Genomic DNA, 7011 nt, shown 5'->3' on the forward strand with positions numbered 1-7011 from the left:
CACACACACTGTAGAAGGGGGTTGAATACAGTATCTAGCACAATCAAATCGTATTAAGAACACAAGTATGAAACATAGAATAATCTTATTAATAAAATAGTATTACAATGGAACCATCCTCTCTCAGTGATGAACAAATATCACGAGAGCTGCTAGGGTTACAATGAATGATATTCTCGAATTGGATAACACATATAGTGTAAACCCTATGCTGTGGTTATATAGACACAAAGTTACAAGATAATCTTATAATTGATATCGAACATAAGTTTGCATCCTAAAATATATCAACTAGTTATCTTTTCTTCCAAGTATTCTATTCTTCATAGAATTCTTCTCCATGCATATCTCTTATTGAGTTTTCCTTAGTCTTCTTTCCTTCAATCAGTCGTCTTCCTCATCTGAATGTCTTCTTAAGTCCTGATATTATCTCCTGATAAATATCTTCTGATAACTTAAGTTCTGATATCTTAAGTTCTGACTTCAGTATAAGTACTGATTTCCATTTAAGTCATGATTTGTCATGTTAGTTAAGATCTGAAAACTAAACACAAATCATTATTAGACATGACATCACAAATATATCTAACAAAAAAGTAGCCAGAATTACATTCAACCCCCCTTCTGTAATTCTTTTTGTATTGTTAGGGAATAACAATTGGTATCTGAGCAAGCTCTTGAAGTACAAAGAGTGTAAAGATCACAAAAAACAGCAAGATGAACAAGAAGGATGTTGTAGTCAAAATTCCAATTCTAGACAAAGACAATTATCACCACTGGAAGGTGAAGATGCACCTCTATCTTCTTTCTCAAGATGAGGCCTATGTGGATTGCATAGAGAGAGGTCCTCATGTACCAATGAGAATTGTAACTGGCAATGAACCATCTGTTCCCAAACCTAGGCATGAGTGGTCAGATCCTGATATTGAGCAAGTCAGGAAAGATAAGAAGGCCATGAACATATTGTTCAATGGAGTTGATGGTGATATGTTTGATAACATCATTAACTGTAAAACAACCAAAGAGGTTTAGGACACAATCCAAATTATTTGTAATGGTACTGAGCAAGTAAGGGAGAACAAGATGCAGCTGTTGATTCAGCAATATGAGCATTTCCACTGTGAAGAAAGTGAGTCTCTCACTGATATTTTTAGTAGATTTCAAAAGCTTCTAAATGCTCTGAAGTTGCATGGAAGAGTCTATCAAATAAAAGACTCTAACCTCATGTTCCTTAGATCTCTTCCAAAAGAGTGGAAGCCAATGACAGTCTCATTGAGAAATTCTCAGGATTACAAGGAGTTCACCTTGGAAAGACTGTATGGCATCCTAAAAACTTATGAGCTTGAAATAGAGCAAGATGAGAGGATGGAGAAAGGAAGGAAGAAAGGAGGGTCCATAGCACTGGTTGCTGAGTTAGAGAAGAAGAAAGAGATGAAGGTAGAAGCTGTTGAGTCTACATCAAAGGTCTGTGAAAGCAAGGGTAAAGGGCTGGTAGCTAAAAATGAAGATCACTTGAGCCAAGATGACATGGATGATATCGATGAACATCTAGCATTCCTATCCAGAAGATTTTCTAAGCTCAAATTCAAAAAGAATGTTGGAGCATCCAAGCCAAGTAGAAACATGGTGGATAAATTCAAATTCAAATATTTCAAATGTGGCTTGGCAGAGCATTTTGCAAGTGAATGTAGATTGTCTAATTCTATCAAGAAGAAGTTTGAGCCTGTTGATTATAACCAGAAATACTTTGAGTTGCTAAAACAAAAGGAAAGGGCTTTCATCACACAGGAGAATGACTGGGCTGCAGATGGTTTGGATGAAGATGGAGAAACAAACTATGTCAATCTAACCCTGATGGCCAAGTCTGATAAAACAGAAACAAGTTCTTCAAGTAATCAGGTAATCACCACTAACCTAGCACATTTATCTAAAGATGAGTGTAATAATGCCATAAATGACATGTCCACGGAATTATATCACTTGCGTGTTACACTTAAGTCCCTCACTAAGGAAAATGCTAAAATAGAATAAAACAATTTGTTTTTAAGTGAGAGGAATAATGTGCTAGAGTCTCAGTATATTGAATTTGAAAAATTGAGAATTGAGTGTAAGATTTCTAAGGATGAATTAATTGAATCCTGTAAGAAAGAAGAGATTTTAAAGAAGCTGCTTGAACAAGAACATGAAGTGATTAAAGCATGGAAATCTTCCAGAGATGTCCATGCTCAAATCACTAAGGTTCAAGGTATTGAGTCTTTTTATGATGCAACCTGGAAGAAGAGGAAAGAGAAGCTTGAGTCCAATTTGGTTGAAGGATTGCTGACAGATGTGTACTCGACGGATGATGAAAATCATCCGTCAGATAATCAGAAGGATTATACATCGAGTGACAAGGAGCCACATCCGTCGGCTGTGAGTAAACCAGTTAGCAAAGCTAAGCTAGCCAAGTTAAATGAAAAATATGGCTCAGTTTCTAAGAACTTTATTCTAGGAGAATCTAGTCAAGTCAGGAAGGAAAAGAAAGTTAATGTTGGTCATCTGTCTATCAAGCAATTGAATGACAGATTAGAAAAGATTGAGGTTAAAACAGAAGCTAAAAAGAAAAACAATAGAAATGGGAAAGTAGGAATCAACAAACATAACAACTACACACCTGATAAATATGCTCCAAGAAAAATCTATGTTAAGTGTGGTAGTATTAATCATTTGTCTGTTAATTGCAAACTTAACATGCCTACTCCTATGTCTGCACCCTCTCCTTTTCCCAACATGACTGTCATGCCTAGCATGCCTATGAATGTTATGTCTGCTCAGAATATGAATGCATAATTTGCTAATATGCCATTTGCACCTAATCCTTATTATACTGCATTTAGTATGCCTCAAATGCCATTTAGCATGCCTTACTGGAATAACATGTTTGCAAATATCATGCCTTCTCCTGTCGATCAAAATGTGCAACTCAGATGACTGGTTTCAAAGGTCCAACTCAGATGACTAAGGATGAATCAGAAATCCCCAAGTCAAATGAGATCAAATCTAAGAAACCAAAGAAGAAAGCTATCAAGGAAAGACCCAAGGAAACTTGGGTACCAAAATCAACTTGATTTGATTTTGATGTGTGCAGGGAAACAGAAAGAATCTTTGGTTACTGGATAGCGGTTGCTCAAGGCACATGACTGGAGATTCTACCCTGCTCACTGAGTTCAAGGAAAGAGCTGGCCCAAGTATTACTTTTGGAGATGACAGCAAGGGTTATACTGTGGGATATGACTTGATTTCAAAAGACAATGTCATCATTGAAGAGGTTGCCCTAGTGGATGGTCTCAAACGCAATTTGTCGAGTATCAGCCAGCTTTGTGATAAGGGCAATTCAGTAACCTTCAATTCAGAAGCCTGTGTCGTGACAAACAAGAGGAGCAACAAAGTGGTTCTCATTGGAGTGAGAAAAGGAAATGTGTATCTAGATGACTTCAACTCATCTAATGCAGAATCTGTCACTTGTCTTCTCTGTAAAGCAAGTCAAGATGAAAGTTGGCTATGGCACAAGAAGCTGTCCCATCTAAACTTCAAGACCATGAATGAGATTGTCAAGAAAGAACTAGTTAGAGGTATTCCTCAAGTGGAGTTTACTAAGGATGGATTGTGTGATGCATGCCAGAAAGGAAAGCAGATCAAAGCATCATTCAGAAAGAAGCTTGATTCAACAATTGAAGAACCTTTGCAATTGTTACACATAGATTTGTTTGGACCAGTTAATGTGTTTTCCATCTCAAGGAAAAGATTTTGCCTAGTAATTGTGGATGATTTCTCAAAGTTCTCTTGGACATATTTCCTAAAGTTTAAAGATGAAGCTAGTGAAATAATCATCAATCACATAAGGCAAGTCAACAATCATCCTGATTTCAAAGTAAGAAGAATCAGGAGTGACAATGGAACTGAAAGGAATATGTCCTAAGTCCAATCATGTATTAGGATTTAGGAATAACTTTTATGTAATCTGTTTTGATTTCATTGATATTAATAAAGACTTGTTTTGTTTTTATTACGGGCTTTATCTATTTAAGTGTTTAAATAAGATATACCATAGTTTAGAGTAAAGCTTTTTATGGATTATGATGAGATCATAATAGTGAGACCTAAAAAGATGATAACTCTAAACTTAAATAGTTCCTGGTCGTAGGATTACTAACTGGTAATTAATAATCCGCAGAGATCGGTACATACTATGCTTGCTTCACTATGAAGGATGTCTGTTCTCATAGACATTTGTGTGGTGACACTATAGCTAGTATGTAGGTGCTTATTATGGAATAAGTTTACTAAACATGACTCGCACAGCTGAACAACTGATGGAGTTCACTCACGTATCAGCAGTTGTTCACATAGTGATAGTTGTACAAGTATCCTTAGACTTGAGGTCATCATAGTCATCTTGTGTACACTGAACTATGCTTTGGTTTAGTTCTTAGTCTCCAGGGACAATTATTAGGGCTCTTCTGGGTATAGGAATTTGTACACGAAGATAATGTATGATCAATAAAGGATCTACCCCTTCCAGTGAAGGAAGCGAATGTTCAAGGCTGATCCACTTATGCTAGTTCAGGAATCTCTGGCCAGAGTGAATGAAATTAGAAAGGAGTTTCTAATTTGCATAGAACTACGCATAGTAAATGGTAAGCAAGTGATTGAATTAGATAGGCTTGACACGAGATCCATGCCTTGTATTTAATCGGGACATTATAGGGTAGAAGGAGTTTATTGTACGGTAACTATTCACTGACAGGTTCTTGGTATTCTAAGCAGTGAATTCATATTATCCGGATAGTCGCGATATGTTGAGAAGCATCACTCACGATGTAGAATAAATGTGATTAATTAATTAATCATATTTAATAAATTAGAGAATTTATATAAATAATGATAAAATAGTTTTATTATTATTTATTTCTACTACCGGCTTAATATTGAACCTACAGGGTCACACCATAAAAAGAGAATGATTTAATGGTGGAGGAATTAATTAATAATGGCTAATAATTATTTATTTATGAAATAAATAATTAATTGGCAAATTTAATAATTGATTAAATGAGATTTAATTGATTATAAATTAATTAAGAAAAGTTCTTAATATTATTAATTAAAGGATTTAATTTTTGGAAATTAAATCAAGAGAGAGAATTATTTCTAAAGTGTTTAGAAAAAGGATTAATAATTAAAAGGTGTTTTAATTATTAATGAGAATAATAAATGGGATAATAATAATATTATTTATGGGAAAATTTCAGCTGAAAATTTTGCCTATAAATACACTATTATAGACCCTAATTTTATTCCAACCAACACAAAACCTAAAAAGTTTGGAAAACCCAATTCTCTCCACCTCCTTCCTCCTCCTTAACATCGTTTTCTTGGTGGATACCGGTGGAGTGCTTCACACTTGAGGAGCAACTGCTAAGGATCTCTGATCGTTGTCTCCGAATTATTTCAAAAGGTTAGATTCGATCTCTCGAATTTTTATTCACGATTTATATGCTTTTATTTGGATTTTGTATATGTAAAAGTGTTTTGCCATGCCCCGCTGCGTTAAAAATCCAACAGGAACTGAGTTCAAGAATTCTGTGATGAGATCATTTTGTGAAGAGAATGGGATTATGCATGAGTTCTCTGCAGCAAGTCAACAAAATGGAGTAGTGGAAAGGAAAAACAGATCTCTTATTGAAGCTACAAGAATAATGCTTGAAGAATCAAAGTCGCCAACATATTTTTGGGCTGAAGCTGTGAATACTACCTTCTACACTCAGAATATCTCTTTTTTTAATCAAGCAAAGTGCATGATACCCTACCAATTGTTCAAGAATAGGAAGCTAACTCTAAATTTTCTTCATGTCTTTGGCTGTAAATGTTATATCCTAAGGAATCAAACTGATCAACATGGGAAGTTTGATGCTAAAGCAGATGAAGGAATATTTGTTGGATATGTTGTGGGAAAGGCATATAGAGTCTACAATCTAAGAACCTACATTGTTATGGAATCAGTACATGTTGTGTTTGATGACAAAAAGATTGAAGGACTGCAGGATGGAGATTTCCATGAAAGCCTCAAGTTTGATAATGTTGAGATGGTTAGTGATGACAATGATGATGAAAGTGATCAAAAAATAGTGAATAAGGATAATGCAGCACATAATTCAACATCTTTCGAGTTACTAAATGTTTCATCCTTCAGGAGACAATCAGCTTCATCCGTCGGGACACAAAGTGCATCATCCGTCGGAACATTAAGAGAAGCTGAAAGTCAGAATAGATCACCTACAGAAAGTTCCCCTTTCTCAAATCAAAGATTCACAAACTCAGGGGGAGTTTCTTATAATCAAAACTCAGTCACACATCAAGACAACAATGAGGCCTCTTTATCTAGAGCCAATCTACCTCTACAAAAAAAATGGACTAAAGATCACCCTTTTGAGCTCATTATTGGTGATGCATCTTCTAGAGTTCATAAAAGGAGATCAACTCAAGAAGAATGTCTATATAGCAGCTTTCTATCTAAGAAAGAACCAAAGAAGGTAGAAGAAGCTTTGTTGGATCCTGAATGGATTTTTGCTATGCAGGAGAAGCTAAACCAATTAAAAGGAACAAGGTATGGAAGCTGGTACCCAAACCTAAAGGATAGAATCCAATTGACACCAAGTGGGTATTCAGAAACAAGATGGGTGAAAATGGCATAGTGGTCAGGAACAAAGCTAGATTGGTTGCTAAGGGCTACTGTCAACAAGAAGGAATAGATTTTGATGAAACCTTTACTCCTGTTGCAAGACTTGAAGCCATCAAAATCTTCTTAGCATATGCAGCTCATGCCAATTTCAATGTCTATCAAATGGATGTCAAAAGTGCTTTTCTAAATGGAGATTTGGAGGAGAAAGTCTATATTAGTCAGCCTCCTGGTTTTGAAGACCCAAATTTTCTAGAATATGTCTACTATCTTTTGAAGGCACTTTATGGACT

The sequence above is a fragment of the Apium graveolens genome, chromosome 11, assembly GCF_009905375.1.
Source record: "Apium graveolens cultivar Ventura chromosome 11, ASM990537v1, whole genome shotgun sequence".
NCBI lineage: Eukaryota > Viridiplantae > Streptophyta > Magnoliopsida > Apiales > Apiaceae > Apium > Apium graveolens.